This window comes from Coturnix japonica, chromosome 16, assembly GCF_054131305.1.
Source record: "Coturnix japonica strain WE chromosome 16, WE-NBRP24, whole genome shotgun sequence".
Classification (NCBI taxonomy): Eukaryota; Metazoa; Chordata; class Aves; order Galliformes; family Phasianidae; genus Coturnix; species Coturnix japonica.
Genome location: NC_140678.1, coordinates 5,130,022 through 5,149,155, shown reverse-complemented (window position 1 = coordinate 5,149,155; position 19,134 = coordinate 5,130,022).

Sequence of the window (19,134 nt, the reverse complement as noted above, 5' to 3'; positions counted from 1 at the left end):
AGTGCCACCTCCTGCCCCACAAGTTACATCTCCCGCCCCACAAGTGCCACCTCCTGCCTCACAACTTCCAACTCCCACCACAACAATTTCCACCTCCTGTCTTACAAGTTCCACTTCCGCCCCACAAGTGCCACCTCCAGCCCCATAAGTGCCTAATCATGCCCCACAACATCCACCTGTGCCCTACAAATTTCCGGCTCCACATCATCCAACTCCAGCCCCACAAGCGCCACCTCCTGCACAAAAAGATCCACCTCAAGCCCCACAGGTGCCAGCTCCCGCCCCACAACTTCCACCTCCCGCCCCACAATTGCCACCTCCTGCCCCATAAGTGCCACCTCCCGCCCAACAATTGTGGCCACATGACAAACAAGTTCCACTTCCGCCCCACAAGTGCCACCTCCTGCCCAACAAGTGCCATTTCTTACCCCACAGGTTCCAAATCCTACCCCACTGGTGCCATTTCCTGCCCCACAAGTGCCAATTCCCCCCCCACATGTGCCAACTCCTGCCTTACAAGTTTCACCTACCACCCCACAAATTCCACCTCCCACCCCACAAGTTCCACCTCCTGCCCCAAAAGTGCCAATTCCTGCTTCACAAGTGCCAGCTCATGCTTCACAAATGCCAGCTCATGTCCCACATCATCAACTTCCTGCCCCACAAGTCCCAGCTCATGCCCCACAAGTGCCACCTCTTGCCCCACAGGTGCCACCTCCTACCCCACATCATCCACCTCCTGCCCCACATCATCCACCTCCTGCCCCACATCATCCACCTCCTCCCCCAAAAGTGACAATACCTGTTCCACAAGTGCCACCTCCCGCCCCACAACTTCAACATCCCGCCACACAAGTGCCGACTCCTGGCAACGTGTGCCACATCCTGCCCCACAAGTGCCAGCTCCTGCCCCACATGTTCCACCTACCACCCCACAAATTCCACCTCATGCCCCACAAGTGCCAACTCCCAACCCACAAATGCCAAATCCTGCAATGCAACTTCCACCTCCTGCTCCACAAGTGCCACCACCTGCCCCACAAGTGCCCCACATGTGCCAGCTCATGCTTCACAAGTGCCAGCTCCTGCACTACATCATCCACTTCCTGCTCACAAGTGCCACCTCCTGACCGACAAAGACATCCTCCTGCCCCATAAGTGCCAATTTCTTCCCCACAAGTGCCAGCTCATTCCCCTGAAGTGCCACATTTGTCCACACCACTGCCTCTTCCCCCCCAAATAATCCACCTCCTGCCCCACAAGTGTCACTGACTGACCAACTTCCTCCTCCTGACCCACAAGTGCAACCTCCTGCCCCACAAGAGCCACTTCCTGCCCCACAAGTACCTCTTCCCTCCCAACAAGTTCCAATTTCCGCCCAACAAGTACCACCTCCTTCTGCACAAGTTCCACCTCCTGCCCTACAAGCTCCATTTCCTGCCCCAGAAGTGCCACCTCCCGCCCCACAAGTGCCACCTCCTGCCCTACAACTTCCACCTCCTGGCCCACAAGTGCCACCTCCCGCCCTACAACTGCCAAACCCTGCCCCAAAACTTCCACCTCCTGCCCAACAATTTCCAACTCGTGCCCCACAATTGCCACCTCCTGCCACACAAATGCCACCTTCTGCCTCAAAATGCCACCTCCTGCCCAACAACTCCAACCTCCCACCCCACAAGTACCACCTCCTGCTCCACAAGTTCCACCTCCTGCCCCATAAGTTCCACCTCCCGCACCACAACTTCCACCTCCTGCCCCAAAAGCTCAATTTCCTGCCCCATCAGTGCCACCACCCGCACCACAAGTGCCACCTCCTGCCCCATAAGTGCCATTTTCTGCCCCACAAGTGCCACTTCCCGCCTTACAAATGCCACCTCCTGCCCCACAACTTTCACCTCCTGCCCCACAAGTGCAACCTCCCTGCCCACGAGTGACACAATCTGCCCAAGTGCCACCTCCTGCCTCACAACTTCCACCTCCCGCCCCACAAGTGCCACCTCCTGTCTCACAAGTGCAACCTCCCGCCCCACAACTTCCACCTCCTGCCCCACAAGTTATAACTCCTGACCCACAAGTGTTGCATTTTGCCCCACAAGTGCCACCTCCCGCCCTACAACTTCCACCTCCCGAACCACAAGTGCCAACTCCTGCCCCGCAACTTCCATCTCCTGCTCCACAAGTGCCACCTCGAACCGCACAATTGCCACCTCCTTCCCCATATCAACCACCTCCCATCCAACAAGTGCCACCTCCTGCCCCACAAGTGCAAATTCCTGCCCCACAAGTGCCAGCTCATGCTTCACAAGTGCCACCTCCTGCCCCTCATCATCCACCTCCTGCCCCACAAGTGCCACCTCCTGACCCACAACATCAATCTCCAGCCCCACAAGAGCCGCCTCCTGCCCGACAAGTTACACCTGCTACAAGTTCCACAAGTGCCACCTCCCTGCTCACGAGTGCCACATCCCGCCCCACATGTACCACCTCCTGCATCACAACATCCACCTCCCGCCCCACATGTACCACCTCCTGCATCACAACTTCCACCTCCCGCCCCACATGTACCACCTCCTGCATCACAACTTCCACCTCCCGCCCCACATGTACCACCTCCTGCATCACAACTTACACCTCCCGCCCCACATGTACCACCTCCTGCATCACAACTTCCACCTCCCGCCCCACATGTACCACCTCCTGCATCACAACTTCCACCTCCCGCCCCACATGTACCACCTCCTGCATCACAACTTCCACCTCCCGCCCCACAAATTCCACCTCCTGCCCTACAAGTGCCACCTCAGGCCCCACAAGTGCCCCCTCCCGCTCCACAAGTGCCACGTCCTGCCCCACAAGTGCCATCTCCCGCCCCTCTATAGCCACCTCCTGCCCCGCAATTTTCACCTCTTGCCCCACAAGTTACACCTCTTGCCCCACAACTTCGACCCCCGCCCCACATGTGCCACCACCTGACCCACAAGTGCCAACTCCTGCCCCACAAGTGCCATTTCCTGCACCACATTTGCCTCGTTCTGCCCCACAAGTGCCAACTCCTGGCCCACAAGTGCTACCTCTCGCCCCACAACCTCAACCTCCAGCCACACAAGTGCCACCTCCCGCCCCACAAGTGCCACCTCCCGCCCCACTACTTCCACGTCACACCCCAAATCTTCTTACCTTCCACCCCACAAGTGCCACCTCCTGCCACAAACCTTCAACCTACTGCCCCACAACTGCCACTTCCCACCCAGCAATTGCCACCCCCCGCCCCACAAGTGCCTCCTCCCACCCCACAAGTTCCAACCCTTACCCCACAAGTGCTAACTCCTGCCCCACATCATCCACCAACCGCCCCACAAGTGTCACCTCCTGCCCCACAACTTCCATCTCCCACTCCACAAGTGCCACCTACTGCACAACAAATACCATCTCCTGCTCCATAAGTGCCACCTCCTGCCCCACAACCGCTACCTCCTGCCTCATATCATTCACCTCCCGCCCCACAATTTCCACCTCCTGCTCAACTAGTGCCACGTGCTGCCCCACAAGTTCCATTTCCCGCCCCACAAGTGCCACCTCCCGCCCCACAAGTGCTAAATCGTGCCGCACAACTTCCACCTCCCGCCCCACAACTGCCACCTCCCGCCTTAAAAGTGCCACCTCCCGACCCACAAGTGCCTCCTCCTATCCCACATTTGTCACCTCCCGCTCCACAAGTTACACCTCACCCCCCACAAGTTCTACCACCCACCCCACAAGTGCCACCTGCAGCCCCAGAAGTGTCAAATCCTGCCACACAACTTCCACATCCAGCCCCACAAGTGCCACCTCCCACCCCACAACTTCCACTTCCCACCCAACAACAGCCTCCTCCTGCCCCACAAGTGCCTCCTCCTGCCCCACAAGTGCCACCTCCTGCCCCACAAGTGCCACTTCCTGCCCAACAAGTGCTACCTACTTCCCCACAAGTGCCACCTCCTGCCCCACATCATCCACCTCCTGCCTCACAAATGCCTCCTCCTGACCCACAATTGCCACCTGCTGCCCCACAACTTCCACCTCACGCCCCACAAGTGCCACCTCCCGCCCCACAAGTGCCACAACCCGCCCACAAATCCAACTCCTGACCCACAAGTTCCACCTCCCGCCCCACAACTTCCACCTCACGCCCCAGAAGTGCCACCTCCCGCACCACAAGTGCCACCTCCCGCCCCACATGTGCCAACTTCTGCCCCACAAGTGCCAGCTCCTGCCCCTCAAGTGTCACCTCCTCCCCACAAGTGCCACCTTCTGCTCCACAAGTGCCACTTCCTGCCGCACAAGTGATACCTCCAGCCCCACAACTGCCACCACCCGCCCCACAACTTCCACCTCCCGCCTCACAAGTGCAAACTCCAGGCCCACAAGTGCCACCTCCTGTTCCACAAGAATTAACTCCTGCCCCACAAGTGCCCGATCCTGCCCTTCAAGAGACACTTCTTGCCCCACAAGTGCCACCTACTGCCCCACAAGTGCCACCTCCCACCCCACAAGTGCCACGTCCTTCCCAATTGCCACGTCCTGTCCCACAAGTGCCACCTCCTGCCGTACAAGTGCCACCCTCTGCCCCACAATTGCCACTTCTTGCCCCACAATTGCCAATTCTTGCCCCACATCTTCCACCTCCCACCCCATAACTTCCACCTCCCGTCCCACAGCTTCCACATCCTGCCCCACAAGTGCCCGATCCTGCCCCAGAAGTACCACCACCTGACCCACAAGTGCCAACTCCTGCCCCACAAGTGCCACCTCGCATCGCACAAGTGCCAACTCCTGCCCCACAAGTGCTACCTCCTGCCTTACAAGTGCCCATTCCTGCTTCACAATTGCCAGCTCATGCTTCACAAATGCCAGCTCCTGCCCCACATCATCAACTTCCTGCCCCACAAGTGCCACCTCCAACCCCACAAAGACAGCCTCCTGCCCCACATCATCCACCTCCTGCCCCACAAGTGCCAGCTCCTGCCCCACAAGTGCCAGCTCCTGCCCCACAAGTGCCTCCTCCTGCCCCACAAGTGCCACCTCCTGCCCCACAAGTGCCAACTCCTGCCCCACAAGTGCCAACTCCTGCCCCACAAGTGCCACCTCCTACCCTGCAACTTTCACCTCCTGCTCCACAAGGGCCATCTCCTGCCCCACATCGTCCACCTCCCACCCAACAAGTGCCATCTCCTGCCCCACAAGTGCCAATTCCTGCCCCACAAGGGCCAGTTTATGCTTCACAAGTGCCAGTTCATGCCCCACATCATCCACCTTCTGCCCCACAAGTGCCACCTCCTGCCCCACAACGACCACCTCCTGCCCCACAAGTGCCAGCTCATTCCCCTGAAGTGCCAGCTCCTGCCCCACAAGTGCCACATTTTGCCACACCACTGCCACCTACGCCCCAATTAATCCACCTCCTGCCCCACAGGTGTCACTGACCGCCCAACTTCCTCCTCCTGACGCACAAGTGGAACCTCCTGCCCCACAAGTGCCAGCTCCTGCCCGACAAGAGCCACTTCCTGCCCCACAAGTACCTCTTCCCTCCCAACAAGTTCCAATTTCCGCCCTACAAGTGCAACCTCATGCCCCACAAATGCCACCTTTCGCCCCACAAATGCCACCTCCCGCTCCACAACTTCCACCTCCTGCCCCACAAGTGCCATCTCCCGCCCTACAACTTCCATCTCCTGGCCCACAAGTGCCACGTCCTGCCTCAAAAGAGCCACCTCCCGCCCCACAACTTCCACGTAACGCCCCATAAGTTCCATCTCCCGCCCAACAAGTGCCACCTCTCGTCCCACAAGGACCACCTCCTGCCCCACAAGTGCCGCCTCCTGCCCCACAAGTGCCAGCTCCTGCCCCACAAGTGTCAACTCATGCTCCACAAATGCCACCTCCTGCTCCACAAGTTCCACCTCTTGCCCCACAAGTGCCAAATACTTCCCCACAACTTCCACCTTCTGCCCCACTAGTGCCAACTCCAATTCCACAAGTGCCACCTCCAGCCCTACAACTGACACTTCCAGCCCCACAAGTGCCACCTCCCGCCCCACTACTTCCACGTCACACCCCAAATCTTCTTACCTTCCACCCCACAAGTGCCACCTCCTGCCACAAACCTTCAACCTACTGCCCCACAACTGCCACTTCCCACCCAGCAATTGCCACCCCCCGCCCCACAAGTGCCTCCTCCCACCCCACAAGTTCCAACCCTTACCCCACAAGTGCTAACTCCTGCCCCACATCATCCACCAACCGCCCCACAAGTGTCACCTCCTGCCCCACAACTTCCATCTCCCACTCCACAAGTGCCACCTACTGCACAACAAATACCATCTCCTGCTCCATAAGTGCCACCTCCTGCCCCACAACCGCTACCTCCTGCCTCATATCATTCACCTCCCGCCCCACAATTTCCACCTCCTGCTCAACTAGTGCCACGTGCTGCCCCACAAGTTCCATTTCCCGCCCCACAAGTGCCACCTCCCGCCCCACAAGTGCTAAATCGTGCCGCACAACTTCCACCTCCCGCCCCACAACTGCCACCTCCCGCCTTAAAAGTGCCACCTCCCGACCCACAAGTGCCTCCTCCTATCCCACATTTGTCACCTCCCGCTCCACAAGTTACACCTCACCCCCCACAAGTTCTACCACCCACCCCACAAGTGCCACCTGCAGCCCCAGAAGTGTCAAATCCTGCCACACAACTTCCACATCCAGCCCCACAAGTGCCACCTCCCACCCCACAACTTCCACTTCCCACCCAACAACAGCCTCCTCCTGCCCCACAAGTGCCTCCTCCTGCCCCACAAGTGCCACCTCCTGCCCCACAAGTGCCACTTCCTGCCCAACAAGTGCTACCTACTTCCCCACAAGTGCCACCTCCTGCCCCACATCATCCACCTCCTGCCTCACAAATGCCTCCTCCTGACCCACAATTGCCACCTGCTGCCCCACAACTTCCACCTCACGCCCCACAAGTGCCACCTCCCGCCCCACAAGTGCCACAACCCGCCCACAAATCCAACTCCTGACCCACAAGTTCCACCTCCCGCCCCACAACTTCCACCTCACGCCCCAGAAGTGCCACCTCCCGCACCACAAGTGCCACCTCCCGCCCCACATGTGCCAACTTCTGCCCCACAAGTGCCAGCTCCTGCCCCTCAAGTGTCACCTCCTCCCCACAAGTGCCACCTTCTGCTCCACAAGTGCCACTTCCTGCCGCACAAGTGATACCTCCAGCCCCACAACTGCCACCACCCGCCCCACAACTTCCACCTCCCGCCTCACAAGTGCAAACTCCAGGCCCACAAGTGCCACCTCCTGTTCCACAAGAATTAACTCCTGCCCCACAAGTGCCCGATCCTGCCCTTCAAGAGACACTTCTTGCCCCACAAGTGCCACCTACTGCCCCACAAGTGCCACCTCCCACCCCACAAGTGCCACGTCCTTCCCAATTGCCACGTCCTGTCCCACAAGTGCCACCTCCTGCCGTACAAGTGCCACCCTCTGCCCCACAATTGCCACTTCTTGCCCCACAATTGCCAATTCTTGCCCCACATCTTCCACCTCCCACCCCATAACTTCCACCTCCCGTCCCACAGCTTCCACATCCTGCCCCACAAGTGCCCGATCCTGCCCCAGAAGTACCACCACCTGACCCACAAGTGCCAACTCCTGCCCCACAAGTGCCACCTCGCATCGCACAAGTGCCAACTCCTGCCCCACAAGTGCTACCTCCTGCCTTACAAGTGCCCATTCCTGCTTCACAATTGCCAGCTCATGCTTCACAAATGCCAGCTCCTGCCCCACATCATCAACTTCCTGCCCCACAAGTGCCACCTCCAACCCCACAAAGACAGCCTCCTGCCCCACATCATCCACCTCCTGCCCCACAAGTGCCAGCTCCTGCCCCACAAGTGCCAGCTCCTGCCCCACAAGTGCCTCCTCCTGCCCCACAAGTGCCACCTCCTGCCCCACAAGTGCCACCTCCTGCCCCACAAGTGCCAACTCCTGCCCCACAAGTGCCACCTCCTACCCTGCAACTTTCACCTCCTGCTCCACAAGGGCCATCTCCTGCCCCACATCGTCCACCTCCCACCCAACAAGTGCCATCTCCTGCCCCACAAGTGCCAATTCCTGCCCCACAAGGGCCAGTTTATGCTTCACAAGTGCCAGTTCATGCCCCACATCATCCACCTTCTGCCCCACAAGTGCCACCTCCTGCCCCACAACGACCACCTCCTGCCCCACAAGTGCCAGCTCATTCCCCTGAAGTGCCAGCTCCTGCCCCACAAGTGCCACATTTTGCCACACCACTGCCACCTACGCCCCAATTAATCCACCTCCTGCCCCACAGGTGTCACTGACCGCCCAACTTCCTCCTCCTGACGCACAAGTGGAACCTCCTGCCCCACAAGTGCCAGCTCCTGCCCGACAAGAGCCACTTCCTGCCCCACAAGTACCTCTTCCCTCCCAACAAGTTCCAATTTCCGCCCTACAAGTGCAACCTCATGCCCCACAAATGCCACCTTTCGCCCCACAAATGCCACCTCCCGCTCCACAACTTCCACCTCCTGCCCCACAAGTGCCATCTCCCGCCCTACAACTTCCATCTCCTGGCCCACAAGTGCCACGTCCTGCCTCAAAAGAGCCACCTCCCGCCCCACAACTTCCACGTAACGCCCCATAAGTTCCATCTCCCGCCCAACAAGTGCCACCTCTCGTCCCACAAGGACCACCTCCTGCCCCACAAGTGCCACCTCCTGCCCCACAAGTGTCAACTCATGCTCCACAAATGCCACCTCCTGCTCCACAAGTTCCACCTCTTGCCCCACAAGTGCCAAATACTTCCCCACAACTTCCACCTTCTGCCCCACTAGTGCCAACTCCAATTCCACAAGTGCCACCTCCAGCCCTACAACTGACACTTCCAGCCCCACAAGTGCCACCTCCCGCCCAACAACTTCAACATCCCACCACACAAGTGCCAACTCCTGCCCGTGTGCCACATCCTGCCCCACAAGTGCCAACCCCTGCCGCACAACTGACAATTCCTGCCCCAAAAGTGACAGCTCATGCTTCACAATTGCCAGCTCCTGCCCCACATCATCCACCTTCTGCCCCACAAGTGCCACATCCCGCCCCAGAAGTGCCACCTCCTGCCAAACTAGTGCAACCTCCTGCCCCACAAGTGCCATATCTCGCCAGACAATTTACAGCTCCTGCCCCACAAGTGCTACATCCTGCACCACAACTTCAACCTCCTGCCCAACAAGTGCCACCCTATGCCTTACAAGTGTAGGCTCCTGCCCCACAAGTGCCAATTCCTGCCCCACATGTGCCAGCTCATGCTTCACAAGTGCCAGCTCCTGCACCACATCATCCACTTCCTGCCCACAAGTGCCAGTTCATGCCCCACAAGTGCCAGCTCCTGCCCCACAAGTGCCAGCTCCTGCCCCACAAGAGCCACTTCATTCACCACCTGTACCCCATCCCTCCCCACAAGTTTCAATTCCTGCCATACAAGTGCCACCTCCTTCCCCACAAGTGCCACCTCCTGCCCAACAAGTGCCAGTTCATGCCCCACAAGTGCAAGGTCGTGTCCCACATCATCCATCTTCTGCCCCACAAGTGCCACCTCCTGCCCCACAACGACCACCTCCTGCCCCACAACGACCACCTCCTGCCCCACAACGACCACCTCCTGCCCCACAAGTGCCACCTCCTGCCCCACAAGTGCCACCTCCTGCCCCACATCATCCACCCCTGCCCCACAAGTGCCACCTCCTGCCCCACAACGACCACCCCCTGCACCACAAGTGGCAATTCCTGCCCTACAAGTGCCAGCTCATTCCCCTGAAGTGCCAGCTCCTGCCCCACAAGTGCCACATTTTGCCACACCACTGCCACCTCCCCCCCAAATAATCCACCTCCTGCCCCACAAGTGTCACTGACCACCCAGCTTCCTCCTCCTGACACACAACTGCAACCTCCTGCCCGACAAGAGCCACTTCCTGCCCCACAAGTACCTCTTCCCTCCCAACAAGTTCCAATTTCCGCCCCACAAGTGCCACCTCCTGCCCCACAAGTGCAACCTCCTGCCACACAAGTGTCACCTTTCGCCCCACAAATGCCACCTCCCACTCCACAACTTCCACCTCCCGCCCTACAACTTCCATCTCCTGGCCCACAAATGCCACCTCCTGCCTCAAAAGAGCCACCTCCTGCCCCACAACTTCCACGTAACGCCCCATAAGTTCGACCTCCTGCCCCACAAGTGCCATCTCCCGCCCCACAAGAGCCACGTCCAGCCCCACAACTTCCACCTCCTGCCCCAAAAGTGTCAACTCCTGCCCCATAAGTTCCATATCCCGCCCCACAAGTGCCACTACCTGCCCCACTAGTGCCATCTCCATTTCCATAGGTGCCACCTCCCGCCCCACAACATCCACGTAACGCCCCATAAGTTCCACCTCCTGCCCAACAAGTGCCACCTCTCGTCCCACAAGGACCACCTCCTGCCCCACAAGTGCCACCTCTTGCCCCACAAGTGCCAAATACTTCCCCACAACTTCCACCTTCTGCCGCACTAGTGCCAACTCCAATTCCACAAGTGCCACATCCCGCACCTCAAGTGCCACCACCTGACCCACAAGTGCCAACTCCTGCCCCACAAGTGCCATTTCTTGCCCCACAAGTGCCACCTCCTGCCCCACAAGTGCCATTTCCTGCCCTACAACTTCCGCCTCCTGCCCCACAAGAGCCAGTTCCAGCCCCACAAATGCCACCTCCCGCCCCACAACTTCAACATCCCTCCATACAAGTGCCACCTCCAGCCCCACAAGTGCCACCTCCCACCCCAAAAGTGCCACCTCCTGCCCCACAAGTGCCACCTCCCGCCCAACAATTGTGGCCACATGACAAATAAGTTCCACTTCCTGCCCCACAAGTTCCACCTCCTGCCCAGCAAGTGCCATTTCTTTCCCCACAGGTTCCAACTCCTGCCCCACAGGTGCCATTTCCTGTTCCACAAGTGCCAACTCCTGTCCCACATGTGCCAACTCCTGCCCCACAAGTGCCATTTCCTACCCCACAACTTCCACCTCCCACCCTACAAGTGCCAATTCCTGCCCCACAAGTGCCAGCTCCAGCCCCACAAGTGCCAGCTCCTGCCCCCCATCATCCACCTCCTGCCCCACAAGTGCCACTTCCTGCCAAACAAGTGTTACCTCCCGCCCCAAAAGTGCCACTTCCTTCCCCTCTACCGCCACCTCCTGCCCCAGAAGTTCCACTTCCTGCACCACAAGTTACACCTACAGCCCCACAATTTCCACCTCCTGTTTTACAAGTTCCACTTCCGCCCCACAAGTGCCACCTCCTGCCCAACAAGTGCCAGTTCATGCCCCACAAGTGCAAGGTCCTGTCCTTCAACTTCCACCTCCTGCCCCACAACTTCCACCTCCCGCCCCACAATTGCCACCTCCTGCCCCACAAGTGCCACCTCCTGCCCAACAAGTGCCATTTCTTACCCCACAGGTTCCAAATGCTACCCCACTGGTGCCATTTCCTGCCCCACAAGTGCCATTTCCCCCCCCACATGTGCCAGCTCCTGCCTTACAAGTTTCACCTACCACCCCACAAATTCCACCTCCCACCCCACAAGTTCCACCTCCTGCCCCAAAAGTGCCAATTCCTGCTTCACAAGTGCCAGCTCATGCTTCACAAATGCCAGCTCATGCCCCACATCATCAGCTTCCTGCCCCACAAGTGCCACCTCTAACCCCACAAAGACAGCCTCCTGCCCCACATCATCCACCTCCTGCCCCACAAGTGCCAATTCCTGCCCCACTATTGCCAGCTCATGCCCCACAAGTGCCACCTCTTGCCCCACAGGTGCCACCTCCTGACCCACATCATCCACCTCCTCCCCCAAAAGTGACAATACCTGTTCCACAAGTGCCACCTCCCGCCCCACAACTTCAACATCCCGCCACACAAGTGCCGACTCCTGGCAACGTGTGCCACATCCTGCCCCACAAGTGCCAGCTCCTGCCCCACATGTTCCACCTACCACCCCACAAATTCCACCTCATGCCCCACAAGTGCCAACTCCCAACCCACAAATGCCAAATCCTGCAATGCAACTTCCACCTCCTGCCCTACAAGTGCCAATTCCTGCCCCACATGTGCCAGCTCATGCTTCACAAGTGTCAGCTCCTGCACTACGTCATCCACTTCCTGCCCCACAAGTGCCACCTCCTGACCGACAAAGACATCCTCCTGCCCCATAAGTGCCAATTCCTGCCCCACAAGTGCCAGCTCATTCCCCTGAAGTGCCACATTTGTCCACACCACTGCCTCCTCCCCCCCAAATAATCCACCTCCTGCCCCACAAGTGTCACTGACTGACCAACTTCCTCCTCCTGCCCCACAAGTGCAACCTCCTGCCCCACAAGTGCCAGCTCCTGCCCGACAAGAGCCACTTCCTGCCCCACAAGTACCTCTTCCCTCCCAACAAGTTCCAATTTCCACCCCACAAGTGCCACCTCCTGCCCCACAAGTGCAACCTCCTGCCCCACATCGCCCACCTCCCACCCAACAAGTGCCACCACCTGCCCCACAAGTGCCAATTCCTGCCCCACAAGTGCCACATTTGTCCACACCACTGCCACCTCCCCCCCCAAATAATCCACCTCCTGACCCACAAGTGTCACTGACTGACCAACTTCCTCCTCCTGCCCCACAAGTGCCAGCTCCTGCCCCACAAGAGCCACTTCCTGCCCCACAAGCACCTCTTCCCTCCCAACAAGTTCCAATTTCCGCCCAACAAGTACCACCTCCTTCTGCACAAGTTCCACCTCCTGCCCTAAAAGTGCCAGCTCCTGCCCCACAAAAGCCACTTCCCGCCCCACAAGTGCCACCTCCTGCCCTACAACTTCCACCTCCTGGCCCCAAAAGTGCCACATCCTGCCCTAAAACTTCCACCTCCTGGCCCACAAGTGCCACCTCCCGCCCTACAACTGCCAAACCCTGCCCCAAAACTTCCACCTCCTGCCCAACAATTTCCAACTCGTGCCCCACAATTGCCACCTCCTGCCACACAAATGCCACCTTCTGCCTCAAAATGCCACCTCCTGCCCAACAACTCCAACCTCCCGCCCCACAAGTACCACCTCCTGCTCCACAAGTTCCACCTCCTGCCCCATAAGTTCCACCTTACTCCCCACAAGTGCCATCTCCTGCCCCAAAAGCTCAATTTCCTGCCCCATCAGTGCCACCTCCCGCACCACAAGTGCCACCTCCTGCCCCATAAGTGCCAATTTCTGCCCCACAAGTGCCACTTCCCGCCTTACAAATGCCACCTCCTGCCCCACAACTTTCACCTCCTGCCCCACAAGTGCAACCTCCCTGCCCACGAGTGACACAATCTGCCCAAGTGCCACCTCCTGCCTCACAACTTCCACCTCCCGCCCCACAAGTGCCACCTCCTGTCTCACAAGTGCAACCTCCCGCCCCACTACTTCCACAACCTGCCCCACAAGTGCCACCTCCCGTCACTCAACTTCCAACTCCCGCCCCACAAGTGCCACCTCCCGCCCTACAACTTCCACCTCCCGCACCACAACTTCCACCTCCTGCATCACAACTTCCACCTCCCGCCCCACATGTACCACCTTCTGCATCACAACTTCCACCTCCCGCCCCACATGTACCACCTCCTGCATCACAACTTCCACCTCCCGCCCCACAAATGCCACCTCCTGCCCTACAAGTGCCACCTCAGGGCCCACAAGTGCCCCCTCCCGCTCCACAAGTGCCACCTCCTGCCCCACAAGTGCCATCTCCCGCCCCACAAGGGCCAAATCCTGCCACGCAACTTCCACCTCCTGCCCCACATCATCCACCTCCCACCCCACAAGTGCTACCTCCTGTGGCACAAGTGCCAATTCCAGCCCTAAAAGTGCCAGCTCATGCTTCACAATTGCCAGCTCCTGCCCCACATCATCCACCTCCTGCCCCACAAGTGCCACCTCCTATCCCACATGTGCCATCTCCTGCCCCACAAGTGCCATTTCCTGCACCACATTTGCCACCTCCTGCCCCACAAGTGTCACCTCCCACCCCACAAGTTTAACCTCCGGACACACAAGTGCCATCTCCCGCCCCACAAGTGCCATCTCCCGCCCCACAAGTGCCAAATCTGACGTGCAACTTCCACCTCCTGCTCCACAATTGCCATCTCCTGACCCACAAGTGCCACCTCCCGCCACACAAGTGCCACCTCCCGCCCCTCTATAGCCACCTTTTGCCCCACAAGTTACACCTCTTGCCCCACAAGTTACACCTCTTGCCCCACAACGTCGACCCCCGCCCCACATGTGCCACCACCTGACCCACAAGTGCCAACTCCTGCCCCACATGTACCACCACCTGACCCACAAGTGCCAACTCCTGCCCCACAAGTGCCATTTCCTGCACCACATTTGCCACGTTCTGCCCCACAATTGCCGGCTCCTGGCCCACAAGTGCCACCTCCCGCCCCACAAGTGCCACCTCCCGCCCCACTACTCCCACGTCACACCCCAAACCTTCAACCTACTTCCCCACAACTGCCACTTCCCACCCAGCAATTGCCACCCCCCGCCCCACAAGTGCCTCCTCCCACCCCACAAGTGCCAACTCCTGCCCCACATCATCCACCAACCGCCCCACAAGTGCCACCTCCCGCCCCACAACTGCCACCTCCCGCCTTAAAAGTGCCACCTCCCACCCCACAAGTTCCACCTTCCGCCCCACAAGTTCCACCTCCCGCACCACAAGTGCCACCTCCCGACCCACATGTGCCAACTACTGCCCCACAAGTGCCAGCTCCTGCCCCTCAAGTGTCACCTCTTCCCCACAAGTGCCACCTTCTGCTCCACAAGTGCCACTTCCTGCCGCACAAGTGATACCTCCAGCCCAACAACTGCCACCACCCGCCCCACAACTTCCACCTCCCGCCTCACAAGTGCAAACTCCAGGCCCACAAGTGCCACCTCCAGTTCCACAAGAATTAACCCCTTACCCCACAAGTGCCACCTCCTGCCCCATAAGTGCCACCTCCCACTCCACAAGTGCCACGTCCTTCCCAATTGCCACGTCCTGTCCCACAAGTGCCACCTCCTGCCGTACAAGTGCCACCCTCTGCCCCACAATTGCCATTCTTGCCCCACAATTGCCAATTCTTGCCCCACAACTTCCACCTCCCACCCCATAACTTCCACCTCCCGTCCCACAGCTTCCACATCCTGCCCCACAAGTGCCCGATCCTGCCCCAGAAGTACCACCACCTGACCCACAAGTGCCAACTCCTGCCCCACAAGTGCCACCTCGCATCCCGCAAGTGCCACATCCCGCCCCACAAGTTCCACCTCCTGCCTTACAAGTGCCCATTCCTGCTTCACAAGTGCCAGCTCATGCTTCACAAATGCCAGCTCCTGCCCCACATCATCAACTTCCTGCCCCACAAGTGTCACCTCCAACCCCACAAAGACAGCCTCCTGCCCCACATCATCCACCTCCTGCCCCACAAGTGCCAGCTCCTGCCCCACAAGTGCCACCTCCTGCCCCACAAGTGCCTCCTCCCACCCCACAAGTGCCAACTCCTGCCCCACATCATCCACCAACCGCCCCACAAGTGCCACCTCCCGCCCCACAACTGCCACCTCCCGCCTTAAAAGTGCCACCTCCCACCCCACAAGTTCCACCTTCCGCCCCACAAGTTCCACCTCCCGCACCACAAGTGCCACCTCCCGACCCACATGTGCCAACTACTGCCCCACAAGTGCCAGCTCCTGCCCCTCAAGTGTCACCTCTTCCCCACAAGTGCCACCTTCTGCTCCACAAGTGCCACTTCCTGCCGCACAAGTGATACCTCCAGCCCAACAACTGCCACCACCCGCCCCACAACTTCCACCTCCCGCCTCACAAGTGCAAACTCCAGGCCCACAAGTGCCACCTCCAGTTCCACAAGAATTAACCCCTTACCCCACAAGTGCCACCTCCTGCCCCATAAGTGCCACCTCCCACTCCACAAGTGCCACGTCCTTCCCAATTGCCACGTCCTGTCCCACAAGTGCCACCTCCTGCCGTACAAGTGCCACCCTCTGCCCCACAATTGCCAATTCTTGCCCCACAACTTCCACCTCCCACCCCATAACTTCCACCTCCCGTCCCACAGCTTCCACATCCTGCCCCACAAGTGCCCGATCCTGCCCCAGAAGTACCACCACCTGACCCACAAGTGCCAACTCCTGCCCCACAAGTGCCACCTCGCATCCCGCAAGTGCCACATCCCGCCCCACAAGTTCCACCTCCTGCCTTACAAGTGCCCATTCCTGCTTCACAAGTGCCAGCTCATGCTTCACAAATGCCAGCTCCTGCCCCACATCATCAACTTCCTGCCCCACAAGTGTCACCTCCAACCCCACAAAGACAGCCTCCTGCCCCACATCATCCACCTCCTGCCCCACAAGTGCCAGCTCCTGCCCCACAAGTGCCACCTCCTGCCCCACAAAGACCACCTCCTGCCCCACAAGTGCCAACTCCTGCCCCACATTTTCCAACTACCACCCCACAAATTCCAACTCCTGCACCACAAGTGCCTCCTCCCACCCCACAAATGCCACCTCCTGCCCTCCAACTTCCACCTCCTGCTCCACAAGGGCCATCTCCTGCCCCACATCGTCCACCTCCCACCCAAAAAGTGCCAATTCCTGCCCCACAAGTGCCAGTTCATGCCCCACATCATCCACCTTCTGCCCCACAACTTCCACCTCCTGCCCCACAACGACCACCTCCTGCCCCACAACGACCACCTCCTGCCCCACAAGTGCCAATTCCTGCCCTACAAGTGCCAGCTCATTCCCCTGAAGTGCCAGCTCCTGCCCCACAAGTGCCACATTTTGCCACACCACTGCCACCTCCCCCCCAAATAATCCATCTCCTGCCCCACAAGTGTCACTGACCGCCCAACTTCCTCCTCCTGACACACAAGTGCAACCTCCTGCCCTACAAGTGCAACCTCCTGCCCGACAAGAGCCACTTCCTGCCCCACAAGTAACTCTTCCCTCCCAACAAGTTCCAATTTCCGCCCCACAAATGCCAACTCCCGCTCCACAACTTCCACGTAACGCCCCATAAGTTCCAACTCCCTCCCAACAAGTGCCACCTCTCGTCCCACAAGTGCCACCTCCCACCCCACAAATGCCACCTCCTGCCCTGCAACTTCCACCTCCTGCTCCACAAGGGCCATCTCCTGCCCCACATCGTCCACCTCCCACCCAACAAGTGCCAATTCCTGCCCCACAAGTGCCACATTTTGCCACACCACTGCCACCTCCCCCCCAAATAATCCACCTCCTGCCCCACAAGTGTCACTGACCGCCCAACTTCCTCCTCCTGACGCACAAGTGTAACCTCCTGCCCCACAAGTGCCAGCTCCTGCCCGACAAGAGCCACTTCCTGCCCCACAAGTACCTCTTCCCTCCCAACAAGTTCCAATTTCCGCCCCACAAGTGCCACCTCCTGCCCCACAAATGCCACCTTTCGCCCCACAAATGCCACCTCCCGCTCCACAACTTCCACCTCCTGCCCCACAAGTGCCACCTCCCGCCCTACAACTTCCATCTCCTGGCCCACAAGTGCCACCTCCTGCCTCAAAAGAGCCACCTCCCGCCCCACAACTTCCACGTAACGCCTCATAAGTTCCACCTCCTGCCCCACAAGTTCCACCTCTTGCCCCACAAGTGCCAAATACTTCCCCACAACTTCCACCTTCTGCCCCACTAGTGCCACCTCCAATTCCACAAGTGCCACCTCCAGCCCTACAACTGCCACTTCCAGCCCCACAAGTGCCACCTCCCGCCCAACAACTTCAACATCCCACCACACAAGTGCCAACTCCTGCCCGTGTGCCACATCCTGCCACACAAGTGCCAACCCCTGCCGCACCACTGACAATTCCTGCCCCAAAAGTGACAGCTCATGCTTCACAATTGCCAGCTCTCGCCCCACAAGTGCCACATCCCGCCCCACAAGTGCCACCTCCTGCCAAACTAGTGCAACCTCCTGCCCCACACGTGCCATATCTCGCCAGACAATTTACAGCTCCTGCCCCACAAGTGCTACATCCTGCACCACAACTTCAACCTCCTGCCCCACAAGTGCCACGTTCTGCCCCACAAGTGCCAATTCCTGCCCCACATGTGCCAGCTCATGCTTCACAAGTGCCAGCTCCTGCACCACATCATCCACTTCCTGCCCTCAAGTGCCAATTCCTGCCCCACAAGCGCCAGTTCATGCCCCACAAGTGCCAGCTCCTGCCCCACAAGTGCCACATCCTGCCCCACAAGAGCCACTTCCTTCACCACAGGTACCCCATCCCACCGAACAAGTTTCAATTCCTGCCATACAAGTGCCACCTCCTTCCCCACAGGTGCCACCTCCTGCCCCACAAGTGCCACCTCCTGCCCCACAAGTGCCACCTCCTGCCCCACAAGTGCCACCTCCTGCTCCATAAGTTTCACCTCTCGCCCAACAAATGCCACCACCTCCCCCAAAAGCGCCACCTCCTGCCCCACAGGTGCCATTTCCTGCCCCACAACATCCACCTCCCACGCACAAGTGCAACCTACCGCCCCACAACTTCCACCTCCTGCCCCACAAGTGCCAACACCTGCCCCACAAGTGCCACCTCCTGCCCCACAAGTGCCACCTCCTGCCCCACAAGTGCCACCTCCCGCCCCACAAGTGCCACCTCCCGCCCCACAAGTGCCACCTGTCACCCTGCAAGTCCAGCTCCTGCCCCACAAGTGCCAGCTCATTCTTCACACGTGCCAGCTCCTGCCCCACATCATCAACTACCTGCCCCGCAAGTGCCACCTCCAACCCCACAAAGACAGCCTCCTGCCCCACATCATCCACATCCCGCCCCACAAGTGCCACCTCCTGCCAAACTAGTGCAACCTCCTGCCCCACAAGTGCCTTATCTCGCCAGACAATTTACAGCTCCTGCCCCACAAGTGCTACATCCTGCACCACAACTTCAACCTCCTGCCCCACAAGTGC